The sequence below is a fragment of the Eulemur rufifrons genome, chromosome 7 (assembly GCF_041146395.1).
Source record: "Eulemur rufifrons isolate Redbay chromosome 7, OSU_ERuf_1, whole genome shotgun sequence".
Taxonomy (NCBI): Eukaryota; Metazoa; Chordata; class Mammalia; order Primates; family Lemuridae; genus Eulemur; species Eulemur rufifrons.
Genome location: NC_090989.1, coordinates 252,339,429 through 252,367,171, shown reverse-complemented (window position 1 = coordinate 252,367,171; position 27,743 = coordinate 252,339,429). Strand labels below are relative to the sequence as shown.

Genomic DNA, 27,743 nt, shown 5'->3' with positions numbered 1-27,743 from the left:
CACAACTTTGGCAGAAGCAGATAAAAATCTTATCTGGAAGAAAATATCTCCTAACTTAAATCAACAGGATTCTCAAAATCAAAGAGTAATGCAAAGTTAGTTTGTAATTAATAATCACAAATACATCATAAGTGAATAACAGAGAAAACAATAAATAATGGATATGGACTGCAAGAACTTCACATATTGAAAATGTTCAGATACAGAATATAAATCAGCTATGTGTGAAATGTTTTAGATAAAGGATAAAATCTCAAAAATAAGCAAGTAGCAATAAATTATTAGAAATGAGCAGGCAGATCTGAAAAACAACCAAATGGAACTTTTAGAAACTAGAAACATAATTATTAAAATAAAAACTCAATGGATAATTTTGATAACAGATTAGACAAAGTTGAAGTGAGAATTAGTGAACTGGAAGATAGAACTGAAGAAATTACACAAAACACAGCACAAAAAGACATGGAGACCAAAAACGAAACAGAAGTTAAGAGATAATATGGAATGAGAAGGTTTAACATACTTCTAATCAGAATTCTTGGTAGAGAATCAAGGAAAGGTAATATTTGAAGAGATAATGGCAGATAATATTCTAGAAGTGACAGAAAACATGAATCCATAGATTCAGGAAGTATAACATCTCAATTAGGATAAAAAAAATTCAGTAACCACGCCTGCAATCCTAGCACTCTGGCAGGCCAAGGCAGGTGGATTGCTTGAGCTCAGGAGTTCGAGACCAGCCTGAGCAAGAGCGAGACCCTGTCTCTACTAAAAATAGAAAGAAATTATATGGAAGGCTAAATCTATATATAGAAAAATTAGCCGGGCATGGTGGCGCATGCCTGTAGTCCTAGCTACTTGGGAGGCTGAGGCAGGAGGATTGCTTGAGCCCAAGAGTTTGAGGTTGCTGTGAGCTAGGCTGATGCCATGGCACTCTAGCTCGGGCAACAGAGTGAGACTCTGTCTAAAAAAAAAAAAAAAAAAGTAACAAGTATTTAGATTATATATTAGAAAAATTTGAATGTAATGAATTTAACAGTTATAAGATGATGTCATATCTGTTGGTGTGTTGTGTGATCCTCGGCCAGTTACCTGGCCTTTCCCTGCCCCCATTTTCTGTAGAATGGTGATAAAAAGAATATCTACTACATTAACTAAATTAAAAGCATTTAAAATTGTGTCTGACATATAGTAAACACTCAATAAGTATAATACTTACTATTACCAAGTGATAAGATGTTGGTTAATACCCCAAGGCCCTACAAACGAGGGTACAGAGCTCTGACCAGAAGGGGACAGTAACTTGGGTAAATCCGAAAAGACTAGATATGGGTACCTTTCTCCCATATCCAGCATCAATCAAGCCACCTCAATCCCAGCATTCTCCAGAACCCAGTGATTGCTTAGACCACCTTGCTAAGCAATAGAGATCGAAGGGTGGTGAAAATAAAATAGGTATGCATATAAACACTGTGCCTGGACCAGGCTATTTTATGGGGTTAAAAAAAAGGATGTAGAGGCCACAGAAAGATATATACCTTCTGCTGTAGGTCTGAATAGTGGCCTACTCAAAACAGTGTATAAAATTACTCTGTAAATTGAACATTTTATAGAAATGTAAAGCACTGCTATTGCTTTTTTAAAACTTCTAGGTTTCTTTTTAAGAGTTATATACGATTAAGAGTGTATAGTCCTATTGTTGGAGATTGGTCTTATAACTTAGGAGGGCCAAAGAGTCAAGGACAGGGAGAAGGCTCAACGTAAAGAGACACATACTGAATTACAAATTGTTAGAGAGCTGGCCATTAAACTAACAAGAAAGCTGATGTTCCCATAAAGAGACTGAGAGATAAGGGATAAATCCTAAAAAGAAAGACATTTTTAACTGCTTGCTGGACATGTCCATTTGAATGTCCCATTGATATCTCAAATCAGTAAGGCCCAAGAAGAACAAATCATCCTCCCCAACCCTGCCACCATCCCATTTTTTTTTTTTAACTGAACTAATATTTAACAGGACCCAAAGTCTCACAAAATCATATTCAACATGTCCAGGATACAAATCAAAATTACCCAACATATAATAAAGAACTAGGAAAATGCCACAGACTCTTTTTTTTCCTGTATATGTAAACTCTTTTGGTTTTCGTTTTGTTATTTACATAAATTTATGGGGTACAAGTACAATCTTGATCCTCCTCCTGTAATCCTCACCATCCACCAGTTACCCAAAGAAAGGACCTGGAAGTCATTCCAAATTCTTCCTTCCTCACCCCCTGTTATCAATTAGCCCTGAACATTATCCCATATTACTCCCTAAATTTGTCCTAGGACTGCACAGTCTTTCCAAACATTAATCTGATATTCTTACTGTCCTGTAAAATTCTTTTGTAGCTCCCCATCATCTTTAGGATAAAAGTACAAATTTCTGAGACATACAAAGACCTTTATGGTCTAGATCCTACCTACCTTTCAAACTTCTTCTTGTGCTCTCCTAGCCTCTAGCCATGTATAAAATTATGTGAGTTCTCAAATTTACCATGTTTTCCTTCATCTGCATGCCTATGCACATTTAGGGTCAGATTTTTTTCTGTGTGCCCACGCCACTCAGTGAAAATCACTATCACCAAGTAAGTACTGTATTAGTTTACTTGTTTGCTTCACTTGAATAGAATTTGAGCTATTTAGGAGCAAGAACCATGTCTTTCATCTCTGCATTCTCAGTGCTTTGCATACATCTTATTGAGTATAACAACTGCTCAATCAGTTTTTGTGCAGTGAATTTATACTTATTTAAAAATCTATTATACTAAGCAATTCTTTAGGAAAGAAGAATAGTGAATAAACTTAGGAAGAGTTAAGAAAGGATTCTAGAGTATAAACTTTCTAACCAAGGGATACTTACATGAGTTTATTTTTAATTAATTGTTTGTTTAGAGATGGAGTATTGCTGTGTTGCCAAGGCTGGCGTCAAACTCCCGAGCTTAGGTAATCCTCCTGCCTCAGCCTCCTGAGTAGCTGGGACTACAGGTGCGTGCCACCATGCCCGGCTTTCTAAGAGGTGGCAGGTGCTAACAGGCAGAGAGAGAGGCGATACTGAGTGCAGGAAGACGCATAGGGTTTAGAGGGCAGTTTGCTGGCTGCCTAGGTTAGGCATCTTTGTAACCTGATGTTCTGAATGTTCACTCTTGGGAAGGCCCCAACTCTGAAAATGTCAAAGCATTTCCACCAGCTGAGTATGAGTAACATCCTTTCTTTATCACATGGGGTTGGCTACTTGGCTGTAGGGTAGTATAAAAAAAGCCTCTAATGCTGTAGTAATAATCTAGTTTACTAAAATCTGTTCAGAGTAAGACAATTTGTATTTGTGAAAACAGGGGAAGGAATAAGAATAAAAGAAAGACAAATATTTAAAATGTAAGAAAAAGAACTAAAATGTCTGAAAGAAATCTGCTTGGGACGTGAGTAGGCTGCAGTGGTAGCAGAACCAGAATCTTACGTGAAAATTTTCAATGATAACATATGAACCTACGAAATTTAAAGTTTTACAAAAGTGGAGTCAACTCATCATCTCTCAAAAAATCACTCTCAACAAAAACAACAGAGGAGAACAAAGATTAGAAACAACAAACAACGTCTACAAAGGGAGATGTCATCAAAGAAGCAGGTAGATTCACCCCTGTAGAATCCTTGAATGGCTCAGGAATTGGAGACCAAGTACCTCTGGAAGTAGGGGTGATGTACTAAGCAGATAAAAATAGGGATGTTGGTTAAAGTCTGTAAAAGACATGATTAGACAGCCAGGCAGGGTGGCTCACGGCTGTAATCCTAGCACTTGGGGAGGCCAAGGTGCGAGTTTTGCTCGAGGTCAGGAGTTTGAGACCAGCCTGAGCAACAGCGAGAGCCGCCCCCCACCCCGTCTCCCCATCTCTACTAAAAATAGAAAAATTAGCTGGCTGTGGTGGCACACACCTGTAGTCCCAGCTACTAGGGAGGCTGAGGCAGGAGGATTGCTTGAGCTCAGGAGTTTGAGGTTGCTGTGAGCTACAATGACGCCATTGCACTCTAGCCAGGGGGACAGAGTGAGACTCTGTCTCAGAAAAAAAAAAAAAGCAATTAGACTCCCCTAGTCCCCACCACCAAGCCCACACTGTCAGGAGACCACCCCTCTCCTGCTTCCTAAGGGAACTGGGGATTTATTTTCTGGAGAAATTTAAGTGGAACTGCATTAGACTCAGGAAAACAGGGCACAGAAGAAAGCAGGATGAGGCGCCAATCTGACGACTGGGGGAGTAAGTGAAAATCTCCGTAAGAGAATTGCTAGACTCCTTTCTCCTGTTTCAGGAGAATACCAACAGCCAGACTGACTTATCCCACCCCTGCCCCTGGCAGATTACTTCTCTGCAGAAGCCGAACTAACCCAGAGAAAAGAATGTCAGATACAGACTGCCAGACACCAGACAAGTCTGCCAGATTCAAGTTTGCCTCTCCATTCTCACAGAATTTCCGATCAGTTTCTTAATGCCTCATTCTTAAATATGGATCAGACTTTTGAGGACAGATTCCAACCTAGCAAAGAGCAGAACGAAACCCGAAAACAAGAGTCTGGGAGAAACAGAAACAATGCAGAAGAAGGAAAAAAACAAAAGTCAACGTATGAGATCCTTTTGTCGCTTTTTTGAGGATGCTAACTTTGAACCCTTGGTTAAGACAGTTATCTGTCAGGTTTCTCCACTTTAAAGTTACCATTTTCTCCTTTGTAATTAATAAGCAAGCTATGGGGAGATTACTCTTAGAAAGTATAGATAACCTGTTCCCCACCAGACTTTCATCCAATCATTTCAGCATTCATTGATGATTTTTGTCTGGATCAGTTATTTACTATGATGGTTGAAAAATGACAATTTTCTGTTATTCCCTGTACATTTATTAGTTGGCATTCTAACATAAGAAAGATTTCCCTTTTCTGTCTTTATTTATTTATTTGGTATAAGTACAGACTCTTGGATTTTTTAAAAAATTCAATGGGCCATAATCCATTACTGGTATTATTGATTTGGATGCTCAGATCGTTCCAGATTTGGCACTGTTTGGCTTTTTTTTTTCATTGTAAAGACCTTTATTGCTGCATATAAATTTTTTAAAGTTAACTATTTATTTTGAAATAATTTAGACCTGTAGAAAAGCTGCAAAGATAGCTCAGAGTTCCTGTACATCCTTCAACCACTTCCCCTAATGTTACCATCTTATCTAACCATGGTACATTTATTAAAACAAAGAAATTAACATTTGGTACATTACTACTAACTAAACTTGCAGACTTTATTTGAATTTGGCCAGTTTTTCCACTAATGTCCTTTTCCTGTTATTTGGATTTATTAAAAATGAAATATCTTATAACTTTTATAAAACATATAAGTTAATTAAAAACAAAATAAAGCCACCCCCCTAAGATATGCGGATGCATACTGGAGGCTGCAGATAAACAGCTTAGATGGTATCATAAGTGTAGGTTAGCAGAGAAAAAGTTCTGTATTTCCCACAATCAAGACACTGAGGAGTTTTGGGAACTGTCCAGGCAGGTAATTTTTAGCAAAAATAAGCAGTACTAATAAACAGACAAGACTGTATGATCTGTGTGTTCAGCTAAAAGTCCACCTCCTCTGTCCCTCGTTGTCCCAAAAACCACTCTGCTGACCTTTCCCCTCAGGACGCTCTCCTTTGGAAATCAGCAGGAAGTACTTTTGCTTGTGTGACCTAGTCAGGTATCCTCTACGCCAACAACCACCTCAGTTAGGTAACTCCTTTTGGCCAAGTGTTCACCTGACTGTGTGATTGATTCCAGTAGCAAAGGTCAGAAATGCTCAAATCATAACAAATCCAAATAAATTACGATATGCTGTACTCTCTTCTCTGGTCTAGAATTATCGTGAGGCTATTAATTAATATCATCTCATGAGTCAATTAATCCATCAAGCGATCAAGCCACAAGCACGCACTGCACTCTCACTGTGTGTAGGGCTGTGCTGGAGGTGCAGGGGTAATAGCCCAATTTGAGGGGCTCAAAATTTTGTTAAAATCATTGCCAGTATGTCTCCCCACTGTATGGGCCCCCAAAGACACCTCCAGGGCACCCTAGGGCTTAGAGAAATTCTGAAGACCTCTGGGCAAGGGCAAAGGCAAAGGCAGGATGGAGCACGGCTTGCTGGCGGTTGGGGATGGGGGAGTGAAATAAATGATTAATTGACAGAAACATCTCTTCTCTTTCTCTTTCTTCATGGCTCCCAAATCAAATATTTGTAAAATGATGTTGGTTAACTTCACTTAATAGCAAACTGAACTTTCCAGAACAGAATATACTTTGTATATGAATTAGGAAAGTCAGCTTGTATAACTACCCTCCACCCCCTGCCAAGGTTCTCTGTCTTTACAGGGCATAAGATGAGATGGAGGCTCTGAGTGTCCTGTAGGACAAGCCCTTCTCTGTGTGAGAGCTGCTGGAAGAAGTGGAGATTTAAGAACTGGTGTTAACAGTGACTCCTGTGGGTGTCTGGGACAGAGCTGGAGTGAACATAAACAAGTTGTTAGATGCCTGAGAGCACCTGGCTATGGCAGCAGGAGTCTGATTCCATAAATGGAACAGCAGCCAACGCCCAGGAGGTCATCTGTGTTTCCTCTGGGCAGAGTGTAGCTGCTGCTAGCTGAGGAGGCCACAGTTCCTAGCCAGTGTCATGTTATTTTGGACTCCAAGTCAGGCCAGCCAGCATGCTGGAGTGTGCTGGAAGGAGCCGGGCCCGAAGGGCTGTCCCAGACACACCAGCTGCTTCCTTATTAGGCCTCCCTAATATAGAGTCCTCTTTCGAAGCACAGAACTTGCTTTGCTTTTGTCTTCTCACATATGTTGTAGAAAAGTCCACCCCCAAAAGTCCAATACAAACGTTCCAGAAGAGGCCTGGCTCTAAAGCAGAATGGGCTCTTTCCTAGGAGCCCCTGGTGTGGGCAAAACCTTCTTTTCCCCACGTCTATTTCCTCCCTTATGAACTGGAAATATGTAGGGACATTAAAAAAAATTACTGGCAGAGAATATCCAGCGGTGGAACTCTCAACAGGTTTCAAACCTTTGACCTCTCCGATTGCCGAGCCTGACAGGTAAAAGGCCCCAGTTCAATGAATGGAGACTGCAGCGCTGGGACATCGTGCCCAGGAAAAGAATAAGCTAGAGCCACTGACCGTCACGGAGCTTACAGGGTCACTTTCCCTTATTCTATAAAAATCTGATAATAACCCTAACTTTGTCCCTGAGTCTCTCTCTGCTCAAAACAAATTATTAATATATCTAGAAAGAAAATTCTCTTCCTCTCACCGGGCCAGCAAGTATATGACTTTCTCCATCAGCCCAACCACTGGATTTCCTCAGCTCAATTCACAGCGTCTGTTTGGAGGCAGAGGGCTCAACCAGATGTCCTCTTAAGGTCCCTCTCAGGTCTATTTATTTATTTATTTTCACTACTCTGTAGACCCAAGGAACCTTTCAGGTCTAATTATAATCTACGCCAAATTCAAACCTGGAGCCCAAGGGAAGGTTCCTATTCAGTGTGTTAAAAAATGCCCTCCCTCTCACCCTCCTACGTTCCAGCATGAATACGCAGACACATACGTGCACCTACACCCCAGGTGCCTGGCTTCTAACTGCTACAGCTATAAGTCTCTAGAGAAGGAGAATTTGCTGTAAACTCTATTTTTTTGAGGCTATATTAGGGGGAGAGAGGAGGACCACAGGAAATTAGGAAAGACTTAGCTCCTACCTTGACAGAGTTCCTCAGAGGAGGGGAGGGAGGGTGCAGCAGTGAGGGAGGCCCACAGGCAAAGCCTCCCAGTGCTAGGTGAGCAGCAAGGGAGCAGGAGTCCACCAAGACCAGAGACAGTGCCCCAGGGTGGATGCTGAAAGCCCCAGCGCCGCTGCCTTGCTTGGAGGACAGCTCTCCAGTGTGTATTTGCAGGAGCAAGTTAGCCGGAACAAGGAAGCCCCCTATGCTGCTCCTAGACTGGTCAGTGCCGTCAACCCCTTGCTCATCCTTTGGCTGTTCCTTTTGGCTCCGGGCTCCGGGCAGCAAAGCCAAAATGTTTTCTGCTCCTCCTCCCCCCAGGCAGTGCACTAAAGCATGCAGGCTGGTAAGCTGCTATCCAATCAGTTTGTCCAAAGCTGTAAATAAAAGACCACATATGCACAGTAGAGGCTATAAGAAGAATCCAGATTGAATTACACAAGCCAGTTGTGAGGCCAGGGTGGGAGAGGTCGGAGAAGGAGGAGAGGGAAGCCTAGCTGCCCTTCAAGGAATCTCTTCATTCAAGCACACCCTTCCCTCAGCATGATCTGGCCGCGTTCTCAGCAGAGGGGTCTGGCTCACTAGGAGGTGGCAGCGAAGACCATTTCTGCACACCAGGAACGACTGGCTTTTCAGTTAAGAAAATAAAGTGAGAATAATTTTTAAATTTTTGTTTGAACAAAAAATTTACAAAGCAGGTGCTGGAGTCTAGGTGGGTCCTGAGTACTTGGGAATCTAGGTTCTACAAGGATTCAGGGCATGGAAGTCTGTGCTAAGACAGGGCTGGTCCCAATTTGACACGCGACTTGCCAATTGTGGAACTCTGGGAAGTCACTCAACCTCACTAAACTTTAGCTTCCTTATTTGTAAAATTGTCATGATATTTTCTCTCAAAGGCTTGAGGTAAAATTAAGATATTATACATAAAGTATCTGACACATGGTAAGTGCTCGGTAAATAGTCACTGTTATTATTATATCTTTGAAAGATGACCAGCGGAGTCCTTTCCTCTCTCCTTTCCCAATTTCTCAGGAAACCTCAAGGTTCCAGATCTAGAGAAGAGGCAGGCAAAATCTCTGTAAAAGAGGCAAAGGAAGCAGAGAGTCCTGATCCTCTTTTCTCTCCCTTGCACTAGGACCGAATCAGTTGTCCTGTGCCCAATACACTCTAGACTGCTAGGCTGCCCTTGGAACCTCAAGGTTCTCCCCAAACAAAGACACTAATCCACCTCTAGTATTACCTGTTGTAGGGCATGCTCCCAGACTGATGGTGCTGCTCCTGGGGCCCCAGATCAGATCCTAGTAGGTGAAGGGGAGAAAGAGTGTGATTCCAAGTTGGCAGGGTAGGTCTGTCCAAGCTGTTGTCTGCCCATCACAGCTGCCTGTGAGGCCTATGGGTTAATAATAGCAACTCTGATGCCAATGGATTAAGACAGAACTGTAGGAGGTGTTTATTTTTACACTCTGGCGTCAGTATCAAGTTCTACTGGTTACTGCCCAAATCTAGGGCAGCTTCCTGCTCCAGGAGTGGCCTCAGTCTTCTCCAGGTTGCTAAGTTGGATTTTGGAGGAAGCAGGCCTCTTTGACAACAGTTCAGCATTACCAGGGACGGGGAAGGGGAAGGGGAACAAACAGAGCTTTCCTATGTCCAGTAGTCTAGTGTCAAATGTCTGGGACCAGGTGGACTTCAAGTTGAAAGCTGTTGCTCACAGCATTCTCCTGAGTCAAGTCGGCCCTGTTGTTTTGGACAGGGCACTCACATACATACACACAAATTGGCTGCATTGAAATGATCTTAATAAAATCAAGGAAAGACTGCCACTCAACTAACCGGAAGCTCGGCCTTGTCTGTCACAAGTCCCAGACTAGTGCAGTGAGTGCTGACATTGTAAAGAAAAGGAAAAAGCCTGCTTGGGAGGGTGATACAGGAATTCGGGACAAAGGATGGGTTAGGCTGGTCCTCAATTGACTTGCATGGTTTTTAGCGGGTATATCAAATTCCTTGAAAATTTGTGTCATCAGAGCTTCTTTCCCAGACATGACACACTCAGATAGAAACACCAAGAAATCAGCCTTCACTGGCCAGGAGCCAATGCCCAGATAATCTTTCCAGAAAGCTTCTTTATCCCCCCAACGCCTAGAGACTGGGGTTTCAGAGACTTTACACTTTGACCACAGTATCTGGAACTCTGTGGATATCCCACTCGTCTCCCTGAAAGGCAGCTCCCGACAGTTTCTGTTTGCCCCACCAGGCAGACAGGACTGAGAGGAGGCTGACAGCTGGACAGCTGATGTAAATAAATGTAGACTGGCCTAATGAGGGGCCACGTGCACAGCAGACTGCGGTGGCATGACAAAAATGTCCCACACACCAGGTAGGAATGCTGAAGTGCAAAGTAAATAACCAAGGGCACAGAAACAGTCATCTTCCTGCCTGTGGCTGACTCATCGCCATCGTCAGTGACACAACATACCAATACCTTAAGGAGCCCGGGTGCTAGCAGGAAGTCAGGCTGGTGAACGACTCCTTTAATACATTTTTTCCTGTCATTCAAGGCTTATCCACCTGGTCATCAGAACAACAATGCAGCCTCAGAAACACCCAGATTTGATCACTCGTGATAAAGGAGTTTGATCTCAGCTCCATCTGGAGGCTACGCCTGCCTAGGACAGTGGCAGGCTGCCCAAGGATAAGAACACTGCTTTTATTCTTGGCTTTTTCTCTGACTTGCTGAGTCATCTGGGGCAGGGGACCTGTCCTCTCAAAACTCTAGGTTTACCACCGGGAAAAGGGGCTAATTGTATCCATCTTAGGGTGTTGTGGCAAGCAAAAATAAAAGTAAAAAGAATAAGTCACAGGAAATGTAAATGCTGTAAAGCCTTTGGCCTGAAGTATTTCAGAAATATGCTTGGCACCCATGCATACAGGGAGAGCGCCCTGGCCTTCTTCCTCCCGGGTTTTCCCTCTTCTTGGGCACCGTGGCTGTGCTGGGAAATGGGCCTGGTCTGTGCCCAGAGGGGCAGTGCCCTTCCTTCAGGCCTAAAATCCTCACCTCTGGTTTGAGGAACAGGTGAAAATAGTTAGGAATCTGCTTACCTAGACACAAGTATTAATTTCCACTAACGTGTAATAGAAAAGGTAGGAATATGCAAACAGAAAAAAACACTTCCACCCCGCCCCGCCTTGTCTATCTAGGAGTCACAAACCTAATTCTCCCTGCGCCTGGGCCCAGGACACTGACCTGAGGCCTCTATCCCGCGGACACAGTAAGCAGCAGCAAGGCTTACTGGACTTGGCCTAAAAGGCCTGAGAAAGCAACGTTAATAAAAGGATGTATTCCACTGCTCGGTTGGAACAAAGGCAATACTGTATTCCAAACTCAGCACGAGCCTTCACTCTTTCTAGCCCAGCAGTCCCTCAGCGTGGGGTTAGTTTGCCCGGTCTCCAGAACTCTTGGAGGAGAAATAGAAATCTATTCTTTATTGACACTAACATGTCTTTTTCTGCAGGTGCCTACCATGCAGATTCCGAACAGATGTTCAAACCTCCTGCAGCCTCTGGTGACATCCACCTCCTTTCAGAGAAGGAGCCCCTGGGTCAGGGACCAGCGAACTCTTTCTGTAAAGAGCCAGACAGTAAATATTTAGGCTTCGTGGGTCGCATAGTTCTGCCACATAACCTTCTTTTTAAAATTTTCTTATAAATTGACAATTTATAATTGTATATATTTATAGGGCATAAAGTGATGTTAGAATTTATGCATACAATATGGAATAATTAAAACAAGACAATTAACATATCTATTACCTCAAATACTTAGTTTTTATGGTGAGAACATTTGACATTTACACTCAGTGACTCTGAAATGTATAATATACTTCTTTCTTTCTTTTTTTTTAACAAATCTCTAAAAATGTAAAAACCATTCTTAGTTGTGGTCTGTACAAAAACACCCAAGCACGAGCCATAATTTGTTGACCACTACTCTAGACTGTAAAGGCCCCTCCATGCAAGGTCTATATCCCCAAATTCTGACCCTGTTGGGCCTGCCTAGAGACCCTCTTTCCTCTTGCCGCAGGGCTGACATTTCAGAGGCAGCTCCCCGCTAAGGAGCCACTGAGGAATGTGAAGGAAGAATCCTGAGGTTATTTGTGTTGGAGCCAAGAGACTAGCTAATTTTCCTCACATAAAGCAATTCAAAAAAAGCATCTGTGGAATTTAGTTTATTGCATTATCATTCTGGAGTCCAGAATAAACCATAAACCACCTTCATCTTTCTATTTCTGCTTAATAATACTATCCCATGCCTCTGCAGACCTTTTCTCCTGCTCCCAGGTTCCAAATCCACGCTTGAATTGGCTCCGGCCCCAGCTCTGCCCTCTTCTACTTCTATATGTGGTATGATTGTGGACAGCAAGGGAACCATCAACAGAGGGAGGGATCTGGACACAGTAAGTATGGATGAAAGGCATGAGGGTAGGGGTGAGTTCAATTTGAGCAAAGACTGAGGGCTGACTGTGAATCTAGGCACTATCATAAATAGTTATAGGCTTGGTAAACAGGGAGGCAAACTAATGGTGTACAAATGGTTATGAACCTTTGGAGTTACACCTCCCCATACACCATGAACTAGAGGGGAACAAATGACTTAACGTCAAAGAGTAATATTTACACTAATATCAGTTATTATTTATTATCTACTATGTTACCCACCATGCTATGTTACCCATAAATGCACTTCTAATCTTCCCAATAACCATTCAAAGTAGATACTATTATTCCTATTTTGCAGTTGAGGAAACTGAGTCTCTTGCAGAGATTAACTTTATCCAAGATCACAGAGCTAGGAAGTAGGAGAGTTGGGCTTATAACTTTTGTCTGACTCATTCCAAAGCCTTTGCTCTTTTGAATCTAGTACACTATTAATATCCTTGGTGGAGAGGAACAATAAGCAAAAGCCCCAACTTGGGTCTTGTTTAAGGTCTAATCTGTCGGTATGCCCTGTTCTATAGTCTGAATATTAGTGAATGACAGGGTACTTAAAATCACAAGCATGACAATTTCATGTGGCAGTGATTCAGGTCAAATCCATACAGCTATATTCATACTTAAGCTGGGGTATGATTTGAGCTAACACTTATTTATTCCTCACAAGAATAAAATAGGATTTTAATGTTATATCTTTGCCTAGAGGCAAGTAAGTCTCTTTTCAACAGTGGTATGTGTATATCTTTGTCTAACCTATGTTATTTTGTAAACAATTTGGCTGAATTGAATTAGTTCCCCTCCGCCACCAGATTGTTAGTTGGTAATCAAATATCCATTTTCCTTTTCTCTTTCAAATTAACAGAATCCTGATATTCAGCTGGGTACAATGCTGCCCAATGGAAAGTCTCTGTTTCCACCTTTCTTGCAGGTAGGAGTGGCCATTTGACTAAGTTATGGTGGAGCTTATGGTGTGGGTAGTCTTTTTATGATGAACAGGGTACATCCTTCTTCCTCCATTCCTCCATCCCACAGCTAGGAAGGTAGGTGTGATGACCAAGAGCTATATTAACAGTAAGCCATTCTGGACCATAAAGACGGCCTAGGGATAGCAGAGCAAAAAACTGGAAGGGGCCTGGGTCTCTAATAACTGTGGAGCTGCCATACCAGCCCAAGACTGCCGACCTCTGGATTTTTGTTGTTATTGGGAGAGAAGCAAACTTCTATCTTAAATTTAAGTCACCAATTTTGGGTTTCTGTGACTCATATTTCTATTTTATACATCCTATCCCATCCCAATAATAACCAAGTCTTATTGATTCTATTCACCCTTCTCCATTCCTACCACTACTAAAGACCAGCCTATACTTATCACTTGTCTGAACTCCTACATCAACCTCCTTCCCTAGAGTCATCCTTTGAAAATGAAGTTTATTTATACCACCACCTTGCTTAAGAACCTTTCAAAGGCTTTCCATAAAATCCAAACTCCTTAAAGGTATACTCTGCCCTCCATAACTTACCTCTTCAGTCTCCTCTTTTGCCCTGCAGTTATACCATCACCTCTGTACTGAATAGAACACTGACTCTCCATTTGTCTGGCTAACTCCTAATCATCCTTTAGGTTTTCGGCTAAAATATTACAAGTTCAATGGCTCTTCCCAGACTACATTATGTGCCCTTGTTGTATGCTTCCAAGGCACCTTGCATTTCTCTGTATTGTGTTTTATAATTGTTTATTCCATGTCTGATACTAGACAGCAAACTTCATGGACTGGAACTCTATCATTATTTACTGTTCCATACTCAGCAGCTAGCAGTGTCTGGCATACACAACAGGTTAGTATTTTTGAATGAATGAATGAAATTTTGAAGATGGCAGCCAAGCAATATGTAGCAAAATTTGAAATAAACATACTCTTTAGTTTACTTCTATGAAATGTATTTAAGAGAAATAACATTATAAAAGCACACAAAGTTTTATACATATACATGGCTATTCATTGAAGCACTATTTCTAAAAACAAAGAAATTTTTAAATATTGTCAATGTCCTCTCATTAATATTTTGGTTAAGTAAATTATGATGCAATTCATGCAATAAAATTCTCTACAAAACATTAAAAAATATTGTGTTAGAATAATTGCCAGGATGAAACTATGTTCATGATATAGGGTTGTTTTTTTTCTTAAATAAAGCAATTTACAAAGTACAACTCATGGTATGTTCCCATTTTTATTTAAAAAACACATACACATTTTATTCATTTTGTTTATCTATGATTTCCGAGTTTTCTGGTAGTCAATGGGCTGACGGATTTGGGCCATCTGGGATGCTCACAGCCCTGAAAGCCTGGGCCTCGTGGGCCACATCAGTACAGGAGACACGAGGGACTACCCACTCACAGCCTCAAAGAGGACAGATACCTTTATTGGGATGAGTATTTATTGAGTGCCTACTGAATACCCAATACCTTATTTCAAGGAAGAAACAAAACTACAGGCATGCCCTAGGGAAAACTATAAATTCATTGAGAAAGATAAATGTTATTTTAAAAGATTCAAATTATATTCAAAATTCTAACGTGCTTTTTATTAGCTTGAGAAAATTATGGAAATAAAAACAATTTAGATGAGGCCAGGTGTGGTGGCTCACGCCTGTAATCCTAGCACTCTGGGAGGCCGAGGCGGGTGGATCGTTCGAGGTCAGGAGTTCGAGACCAGCCTGAGCAAGAGCGAGACCCCGTCTCTACTAAAAATAGAAAGAAACTATCTGGCCAACTAAAAATATATATAGAAAAAATTAGCTGGGCATAGTGGCGCATGCCTGTAGTCCCAGCTACTCGGGAGGCTGAGGCAGTAGGATCGCTTAAGCCCAGGAGTTTGAGGTTGCTGTGAGCTAGGCTGACGCCACGGCACTCACTCTAGCCTGGCCAACAAAGTGAGACTCTGTCTCAAAAAAAAAAAAAAAAAAAAAAACAATTAAGATGAGAATATTGCAACTTGTGCCCTTCATGAAAAATTAGTAAAATAACAATCACACCTGAAGAGAGGAGAGTTTCCTGTCTTTGTTTACCTTGAATTAGAACATCAGTTCACAGGTGAACATAAACCTGATTCTGATCTTTCTAGAAGAGTTAAGAATATAAGAATTACATAAAGCACTGAGGACTATAAAGCAAGGAAGTATAACTATTTATATACATTTTCTTTTTCCTCCTTGGTTGCATGCTAAGTTCTTCATCTTTGTAGTCAGTTAACTTAGCCTAAAGCCTGGCACATGGTAGCTGCTTAAAATGTTTACTGAACTGAACTAAGGAGGAACTGAATCTTCACCAAATTAAATTGGAAAAATTTCTTTCTCCAGAGCAGAATTTGGTTCATTACGGCTATGGACACATTTACACACACTTCTAGTCCTCCTTGTTGGGGTGAGGAGTGCAGAAGAGGATACAGGGGACACAGTGGCTGGCTTCTGGGACGTGCCAGGGAAGTATCCCAGGAACAGCTCTCCCAGGGCTCTTCACGGCCAGCACCGCACGCCCTCCACTGCAGTGGGAGCCGCAGCAGGAGAACCAGAACAGCATGTTCCAGCCGGAATGACAGACTTCCCTCCCTCCCTCTGTCTCCCCAGCTCCCCCCTTAACCTCACCAGTCTTCAACCCTGTCCCGTTAGCTGCTTCCAATGGGGGCTGCTGAGCAGCTAGGAAAGAATGCAGGATGTGTCTCAGAAAGTCCAGCACTAGCTGAGAAACAATTTGTTTTTTCCTAAAAAGGGTTGTCTATAAAGTTACATAAGACCCAACTCTCCTCCATGGGAGCATTTCCAACTCTATCTGGAGAAACTCCTAGGGTTATTTAGAGTTTCAGGAAAAGGCCTGGAATTTCCTGCTTGGCCAACCTACCTCTGGGTAGAGGTAGGACGGTTACAGCAGAGGAAGCAGTAACTCTACGCTCCTATTGCCGGCTGCGGCCCCACTGAGTTCACCCCGGGACAGCAAATATCATGATCCATTAATAGTCAAATCTCACAATAAGGATGGGCCCTGTTGCCAAAAACACAGCCCATCTGGCATCAAGTCTTAGCGGCCCCACCCAAAGGAGGCAGGATCTGGGGACTGTAAGGGCCCAACCCAGAAGCACAGCACCAGGGGGCTCTGGAAGAGTTTCCTCCTCTGCTTTAGGGAAATGTATGAAGGGATTTGTTCGTGGCTCTGAGAACCTTAAATGCGAAAGTCTTGCCCAAGGACTAAATGACTTAGTCCATAAATATTAACTGAGCACCTACAAAGTGCCAGGCACTGTAATATGCAAACAAAACAGACCTGGTGGCTGCCTTCATGGAGCTTATAGTTCACCTGGTGAGAATAAACAAATAAATAGCTCTGACTATACAAAGGCCCACTATGGAATGAGCTGCCTTCAGAGGAAAGACAGCTAAGTCATAAGAGCCAATTAGCATTTTCATGAGTCAGTGTGCAGTTTATACTGTATTGGCAACTAAAACTATCAGTGTTTGAACTAAAAACTCTGGCTCTTGAAGAGTCACTAAAATCCATCAATAACCTGCTTTTAGTTGAGCTCCACTTTTATTTCCATTCACTTTGCGGGAGTTCAGTACCTGTTTTATAGCACATATTTTTATTTAAGGCATAGGAATTCACTTTAGCTAACAAATTACTGTCTATTACAATGAAGAAATAGAACCGTGATTTGTTCTTTCCAGCTTTAGGCCATTCATTTTTGTTTCTTTCTGGTCAATATAGAGAACTAAGAAAAGGTGGGTATACAACTCCACTCTTTTTTGTTTTTGCTTTTTTTTTTTTTTGAGACCGAGTCTCACTCTGTTGCCCCGGCTACAATGCAGCAGCGTGACCACAGCTCACTGCAACCTCAAACTCCTGGGCTCAAGTGATCCTCCTGCCTCCACCTTCCGAGTAGCTGGGAATACAGGCGCACACCACTATGCCTGCCTAATTTTTTCTATTTTTGGTAGAGACGGGTCTCACTCTTGCTCAGGCTGGTCTTGAACTCCTGACCTCAGGCGATCCTCCCGCCTCAGCCTCCCAGAGTGCTAGGATTACAGGCATAAGCCAACAACTCTACTCTCAAGGACTAGGCTAGTTATCAGATTCACTTTAAAATGGGGATAATAATACATCTCCTACAGGGTGGTGGTAGGAGTTATAGAGAAGATATATAAGGCATTTAGGACAGTGACTGGGATTTAGGGAGGGCTTAGTAAATGACAACTATAATAAATGTGAATCAGGAATCTCCTCTTTTCTTGAACCCAAATCTCTTCTATTGCCTTTTTGAGACTGTACTACTGTTCAACTTACCAATTTACAAGAGGGAACCATGTCATGGTCATAGCCAGTATTTTCTTTTCAGTAGGCATACTATCTCAAATTCTTTAACTTTTCTTCATGCCTCTGTTTTTTGTCCCCTATAAGTTGTAAAGTAAAGCGGCTCTGTCCCAGGAAACATCCCAAGGCAACACACAGAAAGAAAGTTAGAGTGAATTTACAAGTTATTTGTGAATCAAGAATTTCCCACCCAATGAACACAGGCATGGTGTACTTCAATTGCTCACTGTCACCAGAACACAGGAAAAGCAAGTCCTCCACATAAACTAATGGGCTGACGAGATTCTCCCTAAACAATCTAATTATTTCCAGTCATGTACATCATGCGACTCCCTCTCACCCCAAGTCCCATAGCTTCTCTGTTAGAAAAGTCTCTCTGGTCCATCCTCTTTTCTAATTCCTACAATCGGAGTCTAGAGTTGAGACCCCTTTTTCAAGGGCTATTAATTCAGTCTTTAGGTAGATTCCTGTGGGCCAGGAATTGAGATTATTGCTAGGAATACAGTAGTGAACAAAATAGACATTATCCCTGCACTCATGGAGCTTACAATCTAGTGCAGGAAGGCAGACAAACAATCACAAAAATAAAAATATAAACTGGCAAATGCCATGAATAAAGAATACAGGGTATTAAGAGGACCCGCTTAAGATTGCACGGGTCAGAGCAGGCCTCTCTGGCAAAATGATGCTTAAGCTGAGCTTGAAAGGTGAGTTGAAAAAAGTTAAACAGGTAAAGAGTAGGGAACAACATTCCAGGCAGAGGGGGCGACGACCTGCGTGAAAGGCCCTGACACAAAAAAGGTGGTTGGTATCTTAGAGAGACTGAAAGCGAGCCAGTGTGGCTGAAAGCGTCCTTCATATTCTGGAGGCCATTTGGTGATCCTGACACAAACAATTTCAGGGGTGTGGTAAGAAATAAAGTTAGACAGGAGAGGGTTCAAGAGCGAATGGCAAACTAAGCGGGGACTGCAGGGCTGTAGTGAAGGCCAGCTGTTGAAGGCAGCAGAGAACTGGGACAGAACCCAGCAGGTGATGTGCGGTCAGGAAATTTATCTTTAAGTGAATATTTATTTTGTCAAATTAATATATGCACAAGGTTACAAAGTCAAATAGTACTATAAAGTTTATGATGAAAAATAGCAATGCCCAGCTCTACCCTTTTCCAATTCCGTGCCACTCTCTGAGAAATGGTACTTTCAAGCCCTTTAGCTGTTAACTGGCATTTATGTCCATGTTTCTACATGATATGCTTATTTAACTATTTCTTGATTTTAAACATTATCTTTTGACTTTCTAATATGGAAAACAAAAACTTGGAATTTTTATACCCACCTTCTTGACAATTTCTGGTTAAACTAACGTCCAGTGTTTACTATGACTGGGTAGTCTGTGATACTTTATCATTACTACATAATTTATAATATGACTTTTAACACTTGACTCTCTTTTGGTTTGGTTAGTTTTCTATATATTTGTCCCTAATTCTTCCCAAAGTCTTCAGCAGAACTGTGAAAATCCTTCAGAACTGTAAAAATCTCTCCAGAAAGAAGTTTATAAATGGTCAAATATAGTTCCTTTTTTTTTTTTTTCTGGAAGATCTTCCTTCTGGGACTTTCTGTTCTCTTGCTACATCCTGAACTGACTCCTCTCTGGGTTTGCAACACCACTATTACGCTGGGCTTCTCTTTATCCTCATTCTAGGAATATATATCTCATGTCTTAAAAATGTTCCAATCCTTTAACTCAGTAACTCCACCTCTAGAATTCTACCCTAAGGGAATTATCAGAGATATGGACAAAGATTTTTGCATAAAGTTGTTGATATTAGAATTTATTAGAAAAGTGAGAAACTATTAAAAAAAAAGTCCAACATTTGGGTTAAGTAAGTTATGGCTTGTTCAACCAACAGATTTGTTATACAGCAATTAAAAATTTGGCCTCTAAGGACTGTTCAATGATATACTTGCATTTTATACTTGTTTTCTAGATTCTCCATAGTGAGCATATATTTCATCTATATTCGGAAAAATGAGATAAAATATTTTTTTAGAAAATATTTTTAAATAAAATAGAGAAGATTTTTTAAGTTTCAAAGGGAAAATGCACCCTTCATTTCATCTTTCCCTATAAAAAGACATATAAGTTTAAACACTATCTAGGTTAAAGTTGTGGGCAGCTAATATCATTTCCTTAGAACTATTCTTCACAATCCCATAATCTTGAGTGAGAGATTTACAATCCTCATCTTTAAAGGAAGAAAACCCAGTGTGATATATCCCAAACCACACTCTTAGACAGTAGCACTATTTGGCTTTCAATTGTTGGGTGTGGGGCACCAGGGCTTTTTCCTAAAGAAAAAAAAAAAGACTTTACATGAGAGAGATGAGAGTTTAGGTCTAAGAGTAGTGCTACTCAAAGTGTGGTCTGTGGGCCAGCAGAATCAGCCTCACCTGGGAATTTGTTAGGCACAGGTAAATACATGGACCCCATGCTAGACTTACTGAATCAGAATTTCAGGGGTGATCCAGGTGATTTTTTTTTTTTTTTCTTTTTGCATCCTAAAGTTTGAGAACCACAGGTCTAGAAGAAATTAAACAAATAGGCAAACAGTACTCAGACAGGAAGTGGTGTAGAGCCCCTCCCTCAATGTTCAATGTATATTTTTTAAAAGCATAAACATTATTGTTAAATATTCTAAAAATGAAGATTGTTTTCGTATTATAAACTAGAAAGTATGACTAGAAAAAATTTTCTTGATTCTGGATTAGAACAGGTCAACAAACTAGCAGACTAGACTAAAGGGATAAAAAGGATCTATAATTCATTCCACTTCCATGCAGATCATTAAATGAATTAAGGCTAAGGGTTTCACATGGGGATTTGGGGATTGTATGTATGCAGTACATATATTGGTTATATTTCTCTTGAACCATGGTTGGCAACTAGTGGGTGGTCAATTGAAGATTACAGGATCCCAAACCCAGCCACTTGTCTTTACCTCTTTCTACTTTGAAGTCATGACTTAGTAGGAGAAATATCTGTACTAGCAACTTTCAAACTGTGCTTCACAAAGCTCCCTTGGGGGACTAGGAAAAGGAAATGAAGGGGATGTAGAGGAAAGGAGGGAGAGAGACACGAACAGGTTAGACTTTACTTCTCCCAATTCCACACCTTCAACCAAAACAGTTCAGCTTTTATCTTTTTGTGTCCCTTTCCTGTAGAATATACTTGAACAAACGGCCCCCCTCTTTAAAAAAAAGTTTGAAATTCTCTATTCTCTACTAAATATTCTCACAATTCAATAAAAAGTCATAGCTGTCTTTTTTTCCTTGAGATCAATGCTCCTTGTTAGCTATCCATCACCACCACCTGGTTGTCAGGGAGTCCCAAGAGCATGACGAGGCAGGTGGTCCTGCTTCCAGCCCTCCCTGCTCTAACTACTATCATTAGGGATGATTAACTAATAAGGTTGCAGGTTGCTGTGTTGGATGCCACGCAAAGAACATTATATAAATCATGAAATAAATTGACATAGACTTTATGCTATCTAAGAAGTTAACTATAGCTGTGAGTATAAAGTAAAGAGAATATTTTAAAGAAGTAGAATAGCTCTTGTACAACCAACTAAGAGATGTTCTTCAAAGCAGTCACCTTGGGAGATTTAATTTATTCCAGTAACGCACCTATTCAAAATATTCCTAGAACTCCTTTTTACTACTGCAAAAAACCCACCTATCCAACAAACCCACAAAAGTCAGATATAACCAACATTGTTTTAAGCCACTAAAGTTTGGGGAGTGGTTTGTTATACAGTAATAGATACATGAGACAGAAATGTTTAAATCACTAAGCTTTGAGAGATATTTAAAAGGAAATCATTAGACTTACAGAAAAACTCTAGCTTTCCAGAACTCTCGAAAATTAGTTGTTTGGCTGTAACTTTAAATAAACAAAATATAGCCAGTTTTAAAAAACTATGGCTGTATATTTAAATAAACAGAACAAAACAATTTTCAAAGAACAAGAAAAGAACATTTTGAAAGTGAATCAATTCCAGGATGAATGGGACCAGCAGTAGGTCCCCAGCTTTCTCCTCTGGAGTTTTTATTTTTTGGGGTCATCTAAACCCTATCTATGCTGCCTTTAGGAATACTTTGCTTTCCTTTTTTCTTTTACCTGATCATAAATAAAAATAACTTTCCATTTTCTTCTAAGTACACTAATTACAAGGGAACATTTTCTTTTTTAAAAGAACTTTACAGGAAAAGAAAGGAAGCATAAAAATATAAAAACAGATAAACAAGTTAAATATAGATTTTTGGATCCTAAGATAAGTAAGTTAAGTGTAGACTTTGGATCCTAAGATAACTAAATTCTAGCCAGAAGTTAGCTGGCCCTGTTTTTCTCTCTACCCAGTTATCAATCCATTGTCCTTGTCCACAGGATCTCATACAAGAAGTCAAAAACACAACATACATTTCAGAGCTCACAGTCTCTTCTTCTTAAGGAAGATAAAAATCTATTTTATTAAATCAAGAATTCCAAGGAACAGAGGTTTTCTTTCTTAGGTATCAAAATTAGTTTTAAAAAATGTTTGTTTTGGTAGAACTCTTTCTAAAATGTATTTATACACTTTTATTTGGAGTATATAGGCTATAATTTAACTTCTTCTCGATGACTCACTACTATTAACACTAATTAGTATACTAGGCTAAAATATTATTCTCAATGTCTATTAAGAACTTACATACCAAATCATCAAACCCATAAGGATTGTGTGTTAAGAGTAAACATGGTTCACTTTTGCCATTTCTATCTAACAGTAATAGAACTTAGCCTGAGCAATTAGTCAAGAAAAAGAAATAAAAGGCACCAAATTGGAAAGGAAGAAGTAAAATTATCTTTATTCCAAGACAACATGATCTGGTATGTGCAAAACTCTAAATATTTTCCAAAAATCCTGTAGAACTAATAAGTGAATTCAGCAAAGTTTCAGGACAGAAAATCACACATAAAATCAGTTTTCTATATGCTAAAACTGAATAATCTGAAAGAAAATTAAGAAAACAATTCCATTTATAATAATATCAAAAAGAATAAAATACTTAGGAATAAACTTAACCAAGGAAGTGAAAGACTTGTACATTGATAACTACAAAACATTGCTGTAAGAAATAAAACAAACAAATGGGAAGACATCCAGTGTTCATGGATTGGAAGACTTACTGTTGTTAGAGGTATCAATACTATCCAAAGTCATCTAGGGATTCAATACAATTCTATAAAAATCCCAACAATGTTTTTTTCAGAAGTAGAGAAATCCATCCCAAAATTCATATGGAATCTCAAGGAATTCTGAACAGTCCCCCCAGCAAAAAAAAAAAAAAAACCTTGAAAAAGAAAAGCAAAGTTAGAGGACTTATACTTCCTGATTTTCTAAGCTTATTACACAGCTACAGTAATCAAGATAGTATGGTACTAGCATAAAGACAGACATATAACTCAATGGAATAGAATAAAGAGCCCAGAAATAAACCTTCACATATCTGGTCAAATGATTTTTGACAAGGGTGCCAACACCAATCAATGGAGAAAGAACAGTCTTATCAACAAATGGTGCTAAGAAAACTGGATATCCACATGGAAGAAAATGAAGTTGAACCCTTATCTTATATCATATATGAATAAAAATTAACTTAAAATGTATCAAAGACCTAAAGTTAAGAGCTAAAACCATAAAAAAAAAACTTAGGGGAAAGCTTCCTGTCATTTAATTTGGCAATGATTCTAGGATATGACACCAAAAACACAGGCAACAAAAAATTAGATAAACTGGACTTCATCATATTTAAAAACTTTTGTGTATCAAAGAATGCTATCAACAAAGTGAAAAGGCAATCCATGGAATGGGGAAAAAATATTTGCAAATCATATATCTGATGATGGATTAACGTCTAAAATATATAAAAAGCTCTTACAACTCAACAACAATAAAAAAACTCAATTCAAAAATGGACAAAGAACTTGAATGGATATTTGTCCAAAGAAGATATATAAATGGCCAATAAGCACAAGAAAAGATGCTCAACATCTTATCATTAGAGAAATGCAAATCAAAACCACAATGAGATACCACTTCATACCCATTGGGGTGGCCATTATTAAAAAAATAATTAAATAATTAAAAATGCATTGCTGGTAAGAATGTTAAATGGTGCCGTCATTGTGGAAAACAGTATGGTGGTTCCTCAAAAAAATTAAACACGAAATTATCATACAATCTCCAATTCTACTTCTAGAACTGAAAGCAGGGACTCAAACATAATTATACACTCATGTTCACAGCACTATTATTCACAATAGCCAAAAGATGGAAGCAACCCTAGTGACCATCAGTAGATAAATGGATCAACAGAATGTGGTATATATATGCCATGGAATATTATTCAGCCTGAAAAAGGAGGAACATTCTGATACAAATTACAGTGTGGATGAACCCTAAAGACATTATGCTGAGTGAAGTAAACCAGTCACAAAGGGATAAATAGCTTACAATTCCACTTATATGAGGTACCCACAGGATTCAAATTCACAGAGAAAGAAAGTAGAATGGTGTTTGCTAGGGGTGAGGGGTAGGGGAAAATGAGGAGTTGCTATCTAATGGGTACAGAATTTTAGACTGAGATGAAAAAAGTTCTGCAGATGTATAGGGTGATGATTGCACAACAATATGAATGTACTTAATGCCACTTGAGAATGGTTAAAATGGTAAATTCTATGTTATATATATTTCACCACAATAAAAAAAGAGAGTAAATGTGGTACAACAGAGGTTCTACTGAGTTATGCTTTTTGTTAGAATCCCACTCCCCTACTCCCACCGCCCAGATCTCTGAGAGCAATGATGACATTTGACCACTCAAAATAATGCTCTCATTTTGCACAATGGATTCATTAACAGAAATTAAAATATTACATGCCAATGTTTGAGTGGGTGTTTCTTCTGGGTAACCTCAACACTGATTAATCAGACCATCTCTACAGAGCCTGCCCTTACCCTGACATGCAGTGAACCATCCCTTCAGTCAAGTGACTTTTAACAGGTGCACAGTTGTTGAGTATGAGTATCAGGGAGAAATGGGTGAGTTATTGTCCTAAATTTGCAGGCAAGTCCAGAGAGGAAAATAGGACACATAAGCCTCCCCATGAACTTGCCAGATTTAGCAAGTGAAAATACAGGACTCCCTGTTGTTTATCTGAAATTCAAGTTTAACTGGGCATTCTGTGTTTTATCTGGCAACACTGATGAGGGTGAGGATAAAGTAAAAATGCCCATTAAAAATGTATTGGTTACAAAAAAAAAAGGTATTGCTTAATCCATCCAGTTCAGGATCCCCTCACCAAATATTGGGTTTCTATGATCCAAGACTTTATGAAGACATGTCAGAGGGCAGGAAAAAGAAAGTGGAGAAGGATAAATCAAAGCTAGAAATGGTTGAGTGAGAGCATACCCAGCCTCCAGTTAAGGCAGGCCTGGATTCAAAAATGAATCTTAAACACCAACATAGAAATTAGAGGAAATCAGATTGTGACCTGGCTCAAAGCAGTAAAGAAGCAATGGTGGTAAGTGCCCTATGGCCAGCCATTTAGCAGAAGGAGGGGCACAGGTAACAGAATGCCAGGGATACTGGCTGGATTTGCTCTTCCTTTCCCTAAGCCATACCACCGCTTAATATCTAAGGAGCCTCCTAAGAAACTCCAATCGCTATTTTTATTTGCTAATACTTTGAGCCCCAGTATAATGCCACTACTAACTACAAGTAGTTAGGCAACTATTTCCTTAGCTTATAAACTCCTACAGCTTTCCAGCCATTGTTTCATCACTCAGCAATACTACCTACTTCCCCGCAGAACTTGGGCCAAAACTGAGGTCTCCAAACCATTTTTTACTCTCAGGAAACTGAATCTGCTCAGGTCATCCTCCTAGGAATCAACAAAAACAGGTTTCAGGCTCTCTGTTCTTTAAGAATTCCATCTTTAAAAGGACGACGTTCTTGTTTATCACCGACACTGTTCACATAGCGGTAATCCTTGCCTGACTCTGCTCTAAAGAGACATAAATGATCCATATGTCTTGATGATACTACAGTGGCATTTGGGAACCTTTGATATCTCTATCACACACTCGGCCTGCGTGGGATGTCTACCTCTCCAGTCCCTGAGAGGAAGGGGTATCCAGGAGGTAAATGGTACTTCATTCCTCCAATCCCTCCTGAAGTACCAGCTGATCAGCTGCACTGAGTCAGCTTTAAAGGCTGTGGCTGGCCTGCAGAATTCTTCCCCTGAGAGAGCAGCCAGTCTACAGGGGAAGAGGAGCAGTCGCTGGGGCAAAGCTCTTTCTTGATTATCTGTGTAGCCTCTCAGGCACTAACCAATAAGAATTTCTGCAGCTCCAGCCCTGCCTTTTTTTTTTTTGGTAAACAGAACATAAACAGAAAACAGCTGATGCATAGAGGCTCCTATGCAAATGAGATTAGATGAATGAATAGAAAGGCTGGATGTATTCCTAGGCTGAAAGAGTGAAGTAATCCCCCAGATGTTCTTCCTTTTCCCCCTTTCATGTAACTGGAGACACCTTTCCCATTGACGCACTCTGCCTCCCAGCCCCTGCACTGGAGTCATTCATTCATCCATCCATCCGATATTTACTGAGTGCTGTCACATGCCAGGCACTGTGCTGCGGACCATGGATACAAAGATGAATAGCATACGGTCCTTGCCTCCAGCGCAGTCCCCCATGTCGGCAGGGCCAGCCTGGAGGTCCACAGCCAGCCTTGGGCAATGGGATCACGGTGAGTGCAGTGGCAGGGGACGGGCAAACTGCCAAGCCAAAGGTTTTACCCCCAAAAACTGGATACATGAGAGAGAGGGAGAGGGAGAGAGGGGTCTGAAGCCAGCAGGTGCAGGGCAGATACCAACTTGGGATAGAGACTTGGGCTGGGGATGGGCTGTGCGGAGGCCCCTGCTGCAGTCGCGGGCCCGGTGCCTGGCGGCCACGCTCCTCCAGGGCTGTCACAGGAGATTTGGGTACAACGACGACCACTGGGCGCGAGTCGGGTGGTGGGGGGGCAGTTTGAGGAGACGGTTGGGGGTGGATATGGGGTGGCGCCCAAAGGGATGGCTGGTGCTGGGTGTTTGAAGGTCCCGTGGACGGTGGAGCTGAAGGGTCAGGAGAAGGACTGGGGATGGGGTCTGTCCAGGGGTCAGAGCCGAGAGGGAGGGTGGAGCCGAGGGGGAAGGGTTGAGGGGAAGGGCGGCGGCGCTGAGGGCTGGATAGGTGGACAGACAGAGGGTCTTCTCCTAAGGGATCACTTAGAACCTAGGGACAATGGATCTCTAGGACCCCGCTGGCCTCCGGAGAGGCGCTCCTACCTCGTTCCTCGTCTCAGCCTGGTCCTTCCGCGCGGACTGCGGCGGCTGCAGCGGCGGCGGCGGCGGCGCCTCGCGCCCTCCAGGGGCCGGGACACGCCGGCGCCCCCCTCCTCTCCAGACGGCTTGGTAACGCCCGGCCCCCCTGCCGGCGTGGCGCCGATGGTGCGATCCGGGTTGCCCTCGTGCTGCCCGCCCCTCCGGCGGCGTGTTGGTTCGGCCCGATGAGGCCGCGGCGCTCGCCCCGCTGCCCGGCTCCCGCAGCGAAGGGCGCAGCCAGAATCACGCGCCGCGCTTTCCGCTCGGGACGGCGAGGCTTCGGCCGGGGCCCCGCCTTCTGCGGACCGCGCCCCGCGCCTGCGGGGGTGCCCGGCGGCCTGCGGCCCTTGGGCGCTGGAACCCGGGGAGGCCTAGGGCGCCGGCCTGCTGGTCTGGAGGGCGGGTGCGTGTGGGTTCCCAGCTTCGCCCAAAGCAGAGGTTGTTAACCCTGGCTCCGCAGTAGAACCTCGGGAAGTTAAAAAAAACAAACAAACAACAAAATAGCAACAAAAATCGGGGGCCGACTTGACCCGAGACTGACTGACTCAGAATTACTGTAGTGGCGTGACGTGGGGGTTGGGTGGCGCCCAGGCTTT

At 41.5% G+C, this 27,743-nt stretch overlaps 1 protein-coding gene across 4 annotated transcripts in view; it reads right to left on the bottom strand.

Annotated features, from left to right (window-relative positions):
• Nucleotides 1-27,173, bottom strand: part of RUSC2 (RUN and SH3 domain containing 2) — a 54,383-nt gene extending 27,210 nt beyond the window's left edge. For 2 of the 4 annotated variants that reach the window (XM_069476571.1, XM_069476573.1), the window contains exon 1: nt 7,806-8,074. The gene's annotated coding sequence lies outside the window, so the exon portion shown is untranslated. Of the gene's footprint in view, nt 1-7,805; nt 8,075-9,066; nt 9,109-27,111 lie in introns of those variants that run through there. The other 2 variants (XM_069476568.1, XM_069476570.1) reach the window with 2 other exon arrangements.
• Nucleotides 27,174-27,743: the final 570 nt, after the last annotated feature.